Genomic DNA, 15,957 nt, shown 5'->3' on the forward strand with positions numbered 1-15,957 from the left:
AATACGAGATCTTTTAAATGTTCTGACTGTGAGAAGAGCTTCAAAAGTGAAATGGATCTGCTGAGACACCAGCGAGTTCACACCGGAAAGAGGCCATTCACCTGTTCCGAGTGTGGGAAGGGATTCACTCAGTCAGCCAACCTGCTCACACACCAGCAAGTTCACCCTGGGGAGAGGCTGTTCCCTTGCTCCGTGTGTGGGGAAAGATTTAATCATTTATCTAACCTGCAGAGACACCAGACAGTTCATACTGGAGAGAGGTCGTTCACCTGCTCTGAGTGTGGGAAGAGATTCCTTCACTTATGGAACCTTGCTACACATCAACTTGTTCACAGTGATCAGAAACCTTTTAAATGTTCTGACTGTGAGAAGAGCTATAAAACTACATCTGATCTGCTGAAACACCAACACACTCACACTGGGGAGAGGCCGTTCATCTGCTGTGTGTGTGGAAGAGATTCACTTGGTCATCCCACATGCTGAGACACCAGAGACTTCACGAGTGACTGCAGGGGTTGGATTCTGCTGTTATTGCTGCTGTTAATCACATCCAGGACTGAACCATGTTCATTCTGACAGCTGGAGTTTGTTTCTGCTGATAATAATCCCTGTAACCAGTTGGAGTTTAATATTTTGATATTTGTCAAATAAATTAATGTTTCAGACACACACTTTGTTGGGTCCTTAATTTCTCCAGGATAAGAGGCAACTAATTTGTGTCCTGTCACAGACTGCTCCATTTTTTGGACTTTTCTCCTTTCTAACTCTATATTATTTCAATTCTCATACCTTATTACTTCCTTGGGTTTGAGGGTGAGACCCACACAGACACAAAATACTGTGTTTTCTGTATTGGACAATTACATTAAAATCTGGAACACATGTAGATATGGATTGGTGACTCCATGTCATGTGTATAAAGTATTGATGTTCTCTAGTTATGCTCTTCCCCACATTCTCTCCATATCCTCTCTCACAAAACCTTCCATTATTTTAAAGATTTCTATTAGGTTATCCCCACCGCCTTCATTTCTAAGGAGAGATGAGACCCAGCCTGTCAATCCTTTCCTGATATTTTATATGTACCTACACATTTCTGGTTTCACCATTATAAATCTTCTTTGCACCCTCTTCAGTGCCTCGGTATCATTTTATAATATCGTGACCGGAACAACATGCAGTGATCGGTGAGATACTTGATCCAAGAGTCACAGATAACCCAAAAAATGGGACCAAGCTAATATGCGATTTTACGCTGGTTTATTAAGAAACAACAGTTTAAAAATGATGCATAATGGACACACTAAACATCATACAGCCTGAGAATGATTTCCCAGTCCCAGAGGACAGACGGATGATGCAGAATGAGTACTGGTCTCCATGACTAGTGGCTGCAGTCTACTCTGGATGGTTCACTGCTGTGAGCCAGTGTGGGTGTTGGGTGAAGCCAGTATGGATCTTTTTAGAAATCTCTTCCTGTTTTAACCTTTACACAGACAAATGGTTTGCGGATGGATCCTGACATCCAATCATATCAGGATTAGAAATGTCAATTTAAGAGCCTGTGTTAGAGACCAGTCCTGGGCAGAAAGAACAGGTCTGTCCTGTGTTTGTCACCCAGCAAGCTGCTGTGGAAGATTTCTTCACAGGCGAGAAAGGAAGTGAGCTATTCCTATAATATTCAATAAATGCCTTCATATTTTATCATTTATTTCTTACAAATCTTCCCGTCTTGAGAAGTGAATATCCTTATTGACTTCTCTCAACTGATTTCTGATCAACCCACCTATTTCTACACTACAAGCTTGTTTTCATAATTTCTTGATTACGTCGATAACACATTTCGACAACATACTAAAACTGCTAAAATTATCAGAATCAGCAACACAAATGCTTGAGCTGCCACCAAGAATAAAAGTAAAAACCTTTCCAGTAAAATGTGATAACTGTTCACTTAGATTCATCTTTCCCAGCTGCAGAGCATCTCACACCATTCCAAATTATTGGCATGTTGAAAATACATCAGCTTCAAACAGAAGTTCATGCACGGACTTTAAAGATTCTCCAGCTCTCTGTTCACCTACCTCCACCTTGTGGATATTTTCTAAATCCAGATTCTAGATCCCTTTTCACTTTAATTTCACTCCCTCTGACAGATACAAGTGTGTATAATTAGATTCTGATTGTTTTAAAGTCTATTTTCCAGTGGAATATGTGTCAATATCATAATGATTTAAAATGTTGTCTCATTTTACTGACCACATTAATCACTCAATGTTGTTCTGTTATCGAATAGCTGAGTATGTCTGGGACCCGCTCTTCAGTGCAGCTTCCAGCTTCACCATGCATTTCCACATCAGCACACCCACACTGGTATCCCAGTATCAGGCTCCATGTGCCACACACGTCACTCTTGGACTTTCAGGTGATCTTACCAAAACATCTGGCGCGTGGGCCGGGGGGGGGGGGGGGGGGGGGGGAGATCTCTGTCGGAGGATCTGTACTTCTCTCTCCCTGCATGGCTCCAATGCCTCAGTCAATGGCCAATCAATTCAGTTTATCTTTTAAAGTTCAGAGGCAGGGACACATTTATCTCCAAGAGAAAGTTATCAATCTATTTGTCTGATCTACACTGCTTTTCACTAGAATGTACATCGATATAACATTGATCTATTCTATTGAGCTCTCCCCGGGGTGAGTTATTCCAATTTCCATTGGGTAATGTGATTTTCTCGATCTTATTCTGAGTGGGCCATCCTATTAATTATTATTCAGTTTCATTCAGGAGTCCTGGAGAAACTTTACTGTCCAATAGTATTGCATTCACACAATATTGTCTTTGTATATCAGAGACACAAATATTTGAAATCAGTTTGGAGATAACTCCCATATCTCCCGTTCTCAAACACCCTGTTTTGAAAGATAAGAAATGGGATAAAGCCAAATCTTTAAAAGGCAAATTATCACCGTGCTGTCAGTGGAAAGGGTTAACTTCTCGGTTTGTTTGCAAACATTCCCAACTCTGCCAATTGTGCTGACTTTAGGTGACTTTCCTTTTCAGATCAAAGATGAACCAAATACCATTTTAAACTTTGTTTTCCAATTCTTTTGGGAAGGGGGTTTCAGCTTTGCCCAATTGTGACTGTTTTCCCCCATTCTCCTTGAGGCACCTTTCCAAATCACAGGAATAAACCTGAAGAAAAATAAAGCAAGAACATTAGCTTTCACAGGTAAGCTTCAACCTTCTTAAAGAGGGTGAAGCCTCCCACAGTTTGTGAGTTCTGAAACATTACTCCAAGATCCAAGGACTAAGCATACAAATTGGCCAGGAGAAACAACAAACCTGAGGATTGGGAGCAGGTTAGAATTCAGCAAAGGAGGACCAAGAGATTGATTAAGAAAGGGGAAATAGCGTACGAGGGAAGCTTGCGTGGAACATAAAAAACTGACTGCAAAAGTTTCTATCGATACATGAAGAGAAAGAGATTGGTGAAGACAAATGGCTGAGCAACTCAATACATACTTTGGTTCTGTTTTCTCAAAGGACGACACAAATAACATACCAGAAATGTTGGGGAATGCAGGGTTCAGAGAGGGGAGGAACTGAAGGAAATCAGAGTAGAGAAATGGTGTTGGGGACATTGATGAGATTGAAGGTCGATAAATCTCCGGGGCCTGATAATCTACATACCAGACGACTTAAGGAAGTGACTCAAGGAATAGTGGATGTATTGGTGGTCATCTTCCAAGATTGTATAGACTCTGGAACCGTTCCTACAGATCAGAGGGAGGCTAATGTAACCTCACTATTTAAAAAGGGAGGTAGAAAGAAAATGCAATTATAGATTAATCGACGTGATTACGGCAGTGGGGAAAATTCTAAAGTCCATAATCAAAGATTTTATAGTGGAGTACTTAGAAAACAGTGGCAGAATTGGTCAGAGTCAACATGGATTTATGAAAGAACAAAGAGAAGGACAGCACAGGAACAGGCCCTTCGGCCCTTCAAGCCTGCGTCGACCATGCTGCTCGACTAAACTAAAATCTTCTACACTTCCAGGGTCCGTATCCCTCTATTCCCATCCTATCCATGTATTTGTCAAGATGCCCCTTAAACGTCACTATCGTCCCTGCTTCCATCACCTCCTCCGGTAGCGAGTTCCAGGCACTCACTAGTCTCTATGTAAAAAGCTTGCCTCGTACATCTCCTCTAAACCTTGCCCCTCGCGCCTTAAACCTATCCCCCCTAGTAATTGACCCCTTCATTCTGACCATCCACTCTCTATGCCCCTCATAATGTTGAAGATCTCTATCAGGTTGCCCCTCAACCTCCGTCGTTCCAATGAGAACAAACCAAGTTTATTCAACCTCTCCTCATAGCTTGTGCCCTCCATACCAGGCAACATCCTGGTAAATCCCATCTGCACCCTCTCTAAAGCCTCCACATCTGTCTGGTAGTGTGGCGACCAGAATTGAAACTATACTCCAAGTGTGGCCTAACTAAGGTTCTATACAGCTGCAACATGACTTGCCAATTTTTACACTCAATGCCCTGGCCAATGAAGGCAAGCATGCCATCTGCCTTCTTGACTAGCTTCTCCACCTGTGTTGCCCCTTGCAGTGACCTGTGGACCTGTACACCTAGATCTTGCTGACTGTCAATACTCTTGAAGGTTCTACCATTCACTGTATATTCCCTACCTGTATTAGACCTTCCAAAATGCATTACCTCACATTTGTCCGGATTAAACGCTATCTGCCATCTCTCCGCCCAAGTCTCCAAACGATCTAAATCCTGCTGTATCCTCTGACAGCCCTCATCGCTATCCGCAATTCCACCAACCTTTGTGTCGTCCGCAAACTTACTAATCAGACCAGTTACATTTTCCTCCAAATCATTGATATATACTACAAACAGCAAAGGTCCCAGCACTGGTCCCTGCAGAACACCACGAGTCCACAGCCCTCCAATCAGAAAGGTACCCTTCCATTGCTACTCTCTGCCTTCTATGACCTAGCCAGTTCTGTATCCATCTTGCCAGCTCACCCCTGATCCCATGTGACTTCATCTTTTGTACCAGTCTACCATGAGGGACCTAGTCAAAGGCCTTACTGAAGTCCATATAGACAACATCCACTGCCCTACCTGCATCAACCATCTTTGTGACCTCGAAAAACTCTATCAAGTTAGTGAGACACGACCTCCCCTTCACAAAACCGTGCTGCCTCTCGCTAATATGTCCACTTGCTTCCAAATGGGAGTAGATCCTGCCTCGAAGAATTCTCTCCAGTAATTTCCCTACCACTGACGTAAGGCCCACCGGCCTGTAGTCTCCTTGCTACCCTTCTTAAACAAAGGAACAACGTTGGCTATTCTCCAGTCCTCCGGGACATCACCTGAAGACAGTGAGGATCCAAAGATTTCTGTTAAGGCCTCAGCAATTTCCTCCCTTGCCTCCTTCAGTATTCTGGGATAGATCCCATCAGGTCCTGGGGACTTATCCAGCTTAATATTTTTCAAGACGCCCAACAACTCGTCTTTTTGGATCTCAATGTGACCCAGGTTATCTATACACCCTTCTTCAGACTCAACATCCACCAATTCCTTCTCTTTGGTAAATACTGATGCAAAGTATTCATTTAGTACCTTGCCCATTTCCTCTGGCTCCACGCATAGATTCCCTTGCCTGTCTTTCAGTGGGCCAACCCTTTCCCTGGCTACCCTCTTGCTTTTTATGTACGTGTAAAAAGCCTTGGGATTTTCCTTAACCCTATTTGCCAATGACTTTTCGTGACCCCTTTTAGCCCTTCTGACTCCTTGCTTAAGTACCTTCGTACTTTCCTTATATTCTACACAGGCTTCATCTGTTCCCAGCCTTCTCGTCCTGACAAATGCCTCCTTTTTCTTTTTGACGAGACCTACGATATCTTTCGTTATCCAAGGTTCCCGAAATTTTCCATATTTATCCTTCTTCCGCACAGGATCATGCCGGTCCTGAATTCCTTTCAACTGACATTTGAAAGCCTCCCACATGTCAGATGTTGATCTACCCTCAACATCCGCCCCCAATCTAGGTTCTTCAGTTCCCGCCTAATATTGTTAGAATTAGCCTTCCCCCAATTTACCACATTCAACCGAGGTCCGCTCTTATCCTTGTCCACCAGCACTTTGTATATTTAGATCCCACCCTGATCCCCTTGCAGCCACGTCTCTGTGATGCCCACAACATCGTACCGGCCAATTTCAATGTGCGCAACAAGCTCATTGATCTTATTACGTATCTTGCGATCATTAAGGTACAATACCCTCAGTCCTGCATTGACCACCTCCCTTCTCACACTTGTCACCTTTTTTGTTCTGCCTGAGGGTGATGTTCTACTATTTTTGTTCTCTATTTCCTCTTCAGTTATGACAGCTTCTAAGCTAACGTTCTGGTCCCCAACCCCTGCCATATTAGTTTAAATCCTCCCGAGTGACACAAGCAAACCTCCCAGCCAGGATATTTCATAGAATTTACAGTGCAGAAGGAGGCCATTCGGCCCATCGAGTCTGCACCGGCTCTTGGAAAGAGCACCCTACCCAAGGTCCACACCTCCACCCTATCCCCATAACCCAGTAACCCCACCCTACACTAAGGGCAATTTTGGACACTATGGGCAATTTAGCATGGCCAATCCACCTAACATGCACATCTTTGGACTGTGGGAGGAAACCGGAGCACCCGGAGGAAACCCACGCACACACGGGGAGGATGTGCAGACTCCGCACAGACAGTGACCCAAGCCGGAATCGAACCTGGGACCCTGGAGCTGTGAAGCATTTGTGCTATCCACAATGCTACCGTGCTGCCCCAATATTGGTACCCCTCGAGTTTAGATGCAACCCGTCCTTCTTGTACAGGTTGCACCTGCCTCCGAAGAGATCCCTCTGGCCCAGAAATCTGAAACCCTCCCTCCTACACCACTGGTTTAGCCACGTGTTTAGCTGCACTATCCTCCTATTTCTAGCCTCACTGGCACATGGCACAGGGAGTAATCCCGAGATTACAACCCGAGAGGTCCTGCTTCTTAGCTTACTGCCTAACTCCCTGAACTCCTTCTGAAGGACCTCATCCCTTTTCCTGCCTATGTCATTCGTACCTATGTATACTACGACGTCTGGCTGTTCACCCTCCCCCTTCAGGATGTCCTGTGTTCGTTCAGACACATCTTTGACCCTGGCACCAGGGAGGCAATACACCATCCTGGGAAAGGGAAATCATGCTTGACAAATCTATTGCAATTCTTCAAGGATGTAACTGATGAATAGTTGATGAGGGGAAGCCAGTGGATGTGGGTTATTTGGACTTTCAGAAGGCTTTCAACAAAGTTCCACATCAGAAAGTTAAACCGCATGGGTTTCGGGATTATATATTGAGATGGATAGAAAACTGGTTGGCAGGCAGGAAATAAAGAGTAGGAATAAACAAGTATTTTTCCGAATAGCAGTGACCAGTGGGGTACCGCTAGGATCGGTACCAGCACCTCAGCTATTCACTATATCCATGATTTAGATGAGGGAATAAATGTAATATCCCAAAATTTGCAGATGGCACAAAACTATGTGGTAGGATGAGCTGTGAAGAGGATGCAGGGATGCTTCAGTGCTATTTGGACAAGTTGAGTGGAAAAATGCATGGCAGATGTAGTACAATGTGGATAATACGAGGTTATCCAGTTTGGCAGCAAAAACAGGACGGCAGATTATTATCTGAATAACTATAAATTAAGAGAGGGGAATGTGCAATGAGACCTGGGTGTCTTCGCACACCAGTCACTGAAGGTAAGCATGCAGGTACAACAGGTGCTGAAGAAGAAAAATGGTATGCTGGCCTTATTAACAGGAGGATTTGAGTACAGGAGCAGGGATGTCTTGTTGCAATTATACAGGGCCTTGGTGAGACCACACCTGGGATATTGTCTGCAGATTTGGTCTCCTTATCTGAGGAAGGGTGTTCTTGCTATAGAGGGAGTGCAGTGAAGGTTTACCAGACTGATTCCTGGGATGGCGAGACCGATGTATGAGGAGAGATTCAGCCAGTTAGGATTATGTTTGCTGGAGTTCAGAAGAATGAAAGGGATCGTATGGAAACCTATAAACTTCTAACAGGACTAGACAGGGTAAATGCGGGAAGGATTCCCGATGGTGAGGGAGTCCAGCACCATGCGTCATAGTCGAAGGATATGGGGTAGACCACTTAGGACAGAAATTAGGAGAAATTTCTTCACCCAGAGAGTGGTCAGCCTGGGGAATTCACTACCACAGAAAGAGTTGAGGACAAAACATTGTCTGCTTTCAAGAAGCAGTTAGACACAGCTCTTCGGACAAAAGGGATCAAAGGATGTGGAGGGAAAGCGGGGAACAGGTTACTGAGTTGGATGATCAGCCATGATCATAATGAATGATGGAGCAAGCTCGAAGGGCCGAATGGCCTCCTCCTGCTTCTATTTTCTATGTTTCTATGTGAGGCTGAAGTTTGTCTTGAGGGAATCAAACATTTTGGTGCCTTTTCCAATTGTACAATTAAATTGTGATTCACACTGAATGGTTCACTTTCACTCAGTAATGATAACGTTTCACTTTTCTCAGCATAGACATTTTAGATTAAATACCAATTGTTCACTTCTCTTGTAGCTGGTGTGTGGAGATCATGTTCACTGCAGACCTGTCAGCAGAGAAACCGCACTGTGCTTCTGGATACATTCAATCTGCAAGTAGATGAATCTTTTAGACATGACCCTAGTGAAGGTCCTCCTAGCTAAGGAGTGAGATGTCCCTGTAGTTGTTGGAATCTCCTCTGTCACTGCTGATTTTATATATTGTGATGATTTTCCATCACACGTATGGAATGGTTCCTGTCACCCATCAGAGACGTCGGAGGTCATGAAGGTGTAACAGCCGAAGGGACTTTCCGTGTGTAAGCAGATCAGCTGGAATCCCATCCTTGTCGGGTGCCTTTCTGCTTGCTCAGCAATCAATGGCCTTTTCCAGCTCAACCGGTGAGGGTTCCTTGTCCAACTCAACCATGGAAGCTGCAATAGAGACAATCAGAGTCTGGGAGATGTCCAGCTCACAGCCGTGATCAACCCAGCAGGACATCTGTCTATTTCTGTTGGTGAGAACTTCACCAGCTTCCAATTTCAGTCGCACAACTTTGGTGATGGTCGGACAAAGATCCCCCTTGACCCCATCAGTCGTAGATTTCCATTGTCACAGGCAGCTTGGAATTATTGACAGAGGCTGGTCCAATGTTTATTTGCACAGGATCTCCCTGATATTTACACAACTGTCTTGGCTACGTTCAAGTAATGCAGTGTTCTAGCTGTTAGGTTTATGTTGCACATCAGGTCGACTTTGCTTTTTGCTTCAATGCCAGACGTCATCTCGGCTGAGTGAGTCTGAACCAGTCTTTGTTGTGGGTTCCACCTTTACCAAATGTTGCTGCTGCTGTGTCAGAAATGATTCAACTCAGCGACTTCCAAACTTCATCAGTGTCAATGTTGATGTAATGGTTTTTATGTACGTTTTTACAGTACCTGTATAATATTTCACTGTTTGTTTTGCTTCCTTCACAATTTTAATATCATAATGGACATAACACTGAAGGAGTCAGTAAGAATTGTCAGCAAGGATTAATCTGCACTTTCTAATTGGAGATGACAATCAGTGGAACCTTTTAGACACTGATTTGCATCAAAGATCACGTTAGGATTGAAGTACAAGTTCATAATTTTACTGTAAATGTGTTCCTGTTGAGAGTTTTTGAATTGAGGAGAAAGATCACAGGGGGGATTTAAAAAAGGGACATTTCAGCCCCAAAAATCAGTGACATTTTCAGAATATTAAACTGCAGCCAGTTATAGGGATTGTTAACATCAGCAGAATCAAACCAGATATTGTCAGACTATCAATCCTGGATGTGATTAGCAGCAGCAAAACAGCAGATTCCAATCCCTGCAGTCATTTGTGAACTCGCTGGTGTCTCAGCAGGTGTTGTGACTGAGTGAATCCCGCTCCACACAAGGATCAGGAGAACCGTCTCCCCCCGGTATGATCCCACTGATGTGTCAGCAGTTGGGATGCCCAAGGAAATCCCATCCCACACACGGAGCAGGTGAACGGCTTCTCCCCAGTGTGAATGCGTTGGTGCTCACTGAGGTCAGTAGACTGATTGAAACTCTCTCCACAGGTGATGCACCTGAATGGTTCCTCGTTTGTGTGCATTTGGTGGTGTGTCTGGAGGGTGAATACCTGAGTGAATCCCTTCCCACACACAAAGCAAATGAATGGTTTCTGACCCGTGTGAATTCGCTGGTGTTCAGTGAGGATGGATAAAGACTTGAATTTCTCGTCACAGGTTGTGCAGCTGAATGGTTTCTTCTCAGCGTGAACTCGCTGGTGTAAGCGAAGGGCAGATGACTGAGTGAATCTCCTCTCACACACAGAACAGCTGAACGGCCTTTCCCCAGTGTGAACGCGTCGATGGATTTCCAGCCGAGGTGAAGAATTGAATCCTTCACCAGAGTCCTCACATTTCCACGGTTTCTCCATGGTGCCAGTTTCCTCATATCTCTCCAGTTTGGACAGTCAGTTGAAGCTTTGTCCACACACACAGAACACCTGTATGGTTTCTCCTGGCTGTGAATCGTGTGATTTTTTTACAGGCTGTTTCACTGGTTGAAGCTCTTTGTACAGTCAATGTACTGGAACACTCTCATTCCATTGTGTGTCCTGATGCTTTTCCAGTCACAATGATGTCTGAAATGGTGTCACACAGGCAGAACACGCAAACCTTTCTCCTTGCAAATTCAATGACTAATGATATTCTGGCCATGGCGACTCAGTGACTCTGTCAGATCATGCTGTGATGTTCAGTTTGAGCTTCCTGTCTGTAAATCCACCCATTCAGCCCTGGAAAAGAAGTTTACAAAACGTTATATAGAGAGAAATCCTGAAAATACAATTCTATTTTCTATACAACATATTTTCCTCATTTGTACCTGCAAAACAGTAAACCCATACACTCTCTTGCACCCCACGCTGAATGCAAATCCCAGGGTGACTAATAGTCCCATATTTTACAGAAATGTATTTGAGTTCACTGCCCCAGTCTGCATGCTGCCTGGATGCTGGCTGTACTATAAACTGGATCTTTGTCACTGCACAGAACCATGTTCCTTACCGCTTCTATGTTCCAACAGCTCTGGCAGACGCCACCCTTAATATTTACCATGAGAGTTGGTCAGCCCGTCAAACCCAGCACAGCACCGTCACAATTATTTTCCTTACAATTTACCTCCTGCCTCCACTCTGGCTGTGTTCAATTCTCAAGCCTCTCTTTGCAAAGTGAGAATAAAATCAATTAATCAATCATTTTCTGTCCTGGTCGCTGGGACCCTGATGCCCGCTCACTTGGGCACACAAGTAAACAAGCCCCGGGAGCTGCAAACTCGGGACCTGCAGGTTCCTATTGGGGGTTTGGGGCCTCCAGCGGGTGTTTGTGAATCCTCCCCGCCCACCTCCCAGGGTTTCCTTCCTTTCCAGAGATCAGAATCCTCATTGATTTGAGTGCAAAGTGACAGCTCTTATTTACTGTCCCCCCTCCTCTGGTGTGAACCATCCTCCAGTCGCTGAAGTAGGAGGGTTAACCTGGGCCTGTTCCCGGCAGCTGCAAACCAGGGAGCTGACAATGATTCTGAAGGGTTTGCGGATTCTCCCACTCACCGCCTGACGCTGACTCCGCTTCTCCGGGACAAAGGACTCATCCGCAAGGCCAACACTGGAATTGCGCATGCTCCAAATTTCGTTCCTGAGCGTGCGCACTGGTGTCCAACTATAGCAGCCGCATTGCGCATGCTCTGCATCACAATGCCAGGTTGATTGACAGCAGCTCCAGACCAATACGAAGAGGGGACGGACCTGGATGTCTGAACGGGAGCGGCTGATCCACCAGCCAATCAGAGTGAATGAGGGGCGGGCCTGAGCCCGGATCTTCCTCATTGGTTGAAACTCTGCAGCATTTTGAAAGCTAATTTGTCTCAAACTCCAGGAGGAAACTGCACCTTTCTGTGTGTGGCTTTAAACAGATGAAACCCTATGGGTGTGGAGCAAATATTTCAACGTTTGTTCCTCAAATGTAGAAAGTTGAAACTATGTCCACACAATTCAGGGGCTGACTTCAAAATAGAACTGGGCAGACAGGGAATGTCTACAGTAACAGAATATGCTGGACAATCTCAGCAGGTCCGACAGCATCTGTGGAGAGAAAAGGGAGCAAATGTTTTGTGCCTGGATGACTCTTTGTCAAAGCCATCCATACTCGAAACATTAGCTCCCTTTCTCTCCCCAGATGCTGTCAGACCTGCTGAAATACTTGAATTTTTACTGCTTTTGTTTCAGATTCCAGCATCTGCAGTAATTTGCTTTTATCTGAAAGTCGACAGTATCTTGTTTTTGGGTCACTGTGCATCATTTTTCCCCCACTTACCATTACCTGTTTAAATGGGAAGAAGGATCTTTTAAAGAATGAGACACAGTAACTTGACACCCTGTTCAAAATGAAACTAAACTCATTGTCTGTCTTTACCAAGGATATAGATGCTACCCAGGCCATGGAGGCAGACTAGGAAACTTTGTCGCTAGAGCGGCACAGTAGCACAGTGATTATCACTTTTACTCCATAGTGCCAGGGTCCCGGGTTCGATTCCCGGCTTGGGTCACTGCCTGTGCAGAGTCTGCATGTTCTCCCTGTGTCTCCGTGGGGTTCCTCCACGTGTTCTGGTTTCCTCCCACAAGTCCCGAAAGATATGCTTGCTAGGTTAATTGGACATTCTGAATTCTCCCTCAGTGTACCTGAACAGGTGAGGAAATGTTAAAGTGAGAATGTAAATTACAGGGGAGCTGGCAATAATTTCCCAGTCTTTGCTGGAGGTGCCAGAGGACTGGAGAATTACAAATCTTATGCATTTGTTCAAAAAGGATAGCAATTACAGATCAGTTAGTTTAACATCATTGGTGGGCAAGCTTCCAGAATCAATTATTCCAGATAGAATTAAAAACCATGGAAAATTATGGACTGATTTGCAAAACCAGTATCAATCCACCTACCCTACACATCTTTGGGTTCTGGGGGTGAGACCCACACAGACAAGGGGAGAATGTGCAAACTCCGCACGGACAGTGACCCAGGGCCAGGATCGAACCCGGGTCCTTGGTGCCATCAGGCAACAGTGCTAACCACTGCGCCACCATGCCGCCCAACTGACATATTTCTAAATATCAACAACACAAAGGGATATGGGGATAGTGTGGGGGAAAAGGCATTGAAGTGGATGATCGGCCATGATCGTATTGAATGATGGTGCAGGCTCGATGGGCAGAATGGCCAACTCCTGCCCCTATGTTCCAATGTTACAAAGAGAGGTAGGAAATTAAATTGTGAACAGGACATAAGGAGGTTACAAAAATATATGTTAAATGAGTGGGATAAAATTTCCCAAATGGAGTACAATGTAGGAAAAGTTGTTATTTTAAGATGACTCCAATTTCTAGATTCTCCCACAAGAGGAAACATCCTTTCCACATCCACCCTGTCAAGGCCCCTTGGGATCTTATACGGTTCAATCAAGTCACCAAAACTCCATTGGACACAAGACCAGCCGTCCAATCATTCCTCATAAAACCAGCCTCCAATTCCAGGTATGAGTCCAGTAAACCTTCTCTGAACTGCTTACAACACATTTACATCATTCCTTAAATGAGGGCAATACTGTACACAGTGCTCCAGATGTGGTCTCACCAATGTCCTGTATAACTGAAGCATAATCTCCCTAGATTATCCAAAACCGAGATAGGCTGATTACAGAATGCATCCCTATGGAATTTTTAACATCTGTACTCTGCTCCAAGTCTGAAATATTGTGTAAAGTAGTATTGTGTAAAGTATGGGAGCCCTATCTTAAATTCATAGGCTCCAATTCAGCTGACTTGCTCCTCCTGGGTTTTCCATGACCAAATTCAATTCACCTTATTCATTTTAAGTCAACTATGTTGTTAGTCTGTTTCACAATATTTTGGGGTGTGCGAGCTGCATGGTTATCCTCCTGTTTTTATAGAATCTAATCTTTTTTCCACTCTCACCGTGTTAACACGATTACTGGTTGTTCAATTGATCCGGCATTTCACCTAGAGGCTCTGGTCCGTCAAATATCCTGTTCCGAATGAATTCTGCAATGCTTTGCTTGTATTTATGCGGCAATACCTCTTGTTCTGCTCTGTGCCCATTTTCCACCAATTTTTCTGTTACTCTGTTGTGTTTATTGTCATACAACGGTAAAACAAAATGTGAAAAATGAATTTTTAAAAATCTGTCAAACTCATCTGTGAAAATATTCAATGGCCCCAGACTCCACTGGTCCCTGTGGAAGAGAAACCCACAGACTAAAAACCCTCTGACGGAAGAGATGACTGGAAATATATAACGTAGCTACAGTACAATATTACGCTACTAGAAATAATAATAAATGTACTTTATTACAGAACCATCAATAATATATCTAATCTGTAACATATAACAACACTGGACATTTCTCTGTCTGGTATTAATTTACTGTCCCCTTAAATGTGAGCCATTTCCTGAGGAAACCAGCCCTTTAATTGTGAGCATTGGGAAAGAGACCATCCTTTTAGCCAAACAAATAAATGTGTCAAGCTGAGGGAGCAAAGGATGTCAATGTCTTTGAGAGAGAGAGAGAGAGACCTGGGCCAACCTTTCCAGAGTCTGCGCCCTTCCTGGATTCACTTCCTTTCCCTTCAGTTGCTGCAAGTGACCAATTGAAGGTGAGAATGAGAAAAGAAATGGAAAGGGGGAGGAAAGTGTTTTACTCACAGGAGACAGGAGGAGGTTTTACCTCCAATTTTCGCTTTGTGACGTCTAAATGAAGCCCTGAATAAATCAGCCAATAGAAATCATCATCTCCGCCATGACATCTCTGGGTTCCAGTTCGCACGCCCTTCACCTCCTCGAGACAAGGTTTCCAGGCAACTGGCTGACGGCTCCGGCCAGAGCGAGAAGCCGCTCGGTGATCGCCCCCTTCCCCCGGCCCGTGACTGCGCATGTCCGAGAGGGAAAGTTGCGCATGTGCAAAGGAGAGCCCGCCTCCTGACCTTCCTGCTGAGATGTCGACCAATGGGAAGAGTGGGAGGGCCTAGCTTGCAGCATGCGCGGGGGGGGGGGGGGGGGGGGTGACCCTGTTAACCGGGAGCTTATCTACCAGAGGACTTAAGTGGCCGTTGAAGTCACCAACCACAAAAGAATTAGTCGAAGCTAACTCTGCAAAATCCAGAAACACCTTCGTAATGAACTCCAGGGAGTAACTCGGGGATCTATAAACATTCACTCTCGAAACAGCATCTCCATGCACCAAACCTCTAATGATCACATATCTACCTCCTTTGTCCTTGATATACGTTTAAACCTTAAAAGGGATATTTGATCAATAAGGATTGTCACACGCCTGCTACTTGATGAAAAGGAGGAGGAAAAAAATCTTCCCCACCCAATCCCGTCTCAATTTAATGTGTTCCTCATCATCCAGATGAGTTTCCTGGAATAAAGCTCTTGTCAATTTTCTCCTGAAGAAAGGAGATGATCTTTTTCCTTCTGATAGGGTGATGGATGCCCCGTACATTCCCTGAGAAAATTTGAAGATTAACTGCCGCCATTAGTTAGGCGACAGAGAGAACAGAAGCAGTCTCCCCAAACTGCTCCTTTCACAGATAAAAGCCCTGTCTGTACCAGAGTAGGATAAAGTCAACAACACATAAACCCTCCCATAATAACAAAAATACAAAAGAATCACCACCACAATAGATCCAAGGGGACATTCCTCAATAAGACTGAGGACCCGGAGGATTAA

The 15,957-nt window shown here is 44.5% G+C and overlaps 1 long non-coding RNA gene across 1 annotated transcript; it reads right to left on the minus strand.

Annotated features, from left to right (window-relative positions):
- Positions 1 to 1,243: 1,243 nt before the first annotated feature.
- On the minus strand, positions 1,244 to 15,237 carry LOC140420491 (uncharacterized). The gene is made up of 2 exons (XR_011946408.1): positions 14,928 to 15,237; positions 1,244 to 10,951 (listed from the first exon to the last, which is right to left on the minus strand). It is a non-coding gene; the product is annotated as an uncharacterized lncRNA (long non-coding RNA).
- Positions 15,238 to 15,957: the final 720 nt, after the last annotated feature.

The sequence above is a fragment of the Scyliorhinus torazame genome, chromosome 5 (assembly GCF_047496885.1).
Source record: "Scyliorhinus torazame isolate Kashiwa2021f chromosome 5, sScyTor2.1, whole genome shotgun sequence".
Taxonomy (NCBI): domain Eukaryota; kingdom Metazoa; phylum Chordata; class Chondrichthyes; order Carcharhiniformes; family Scyliorhinidae; genus Scyliorhinus; species Scyliorhinus torazame.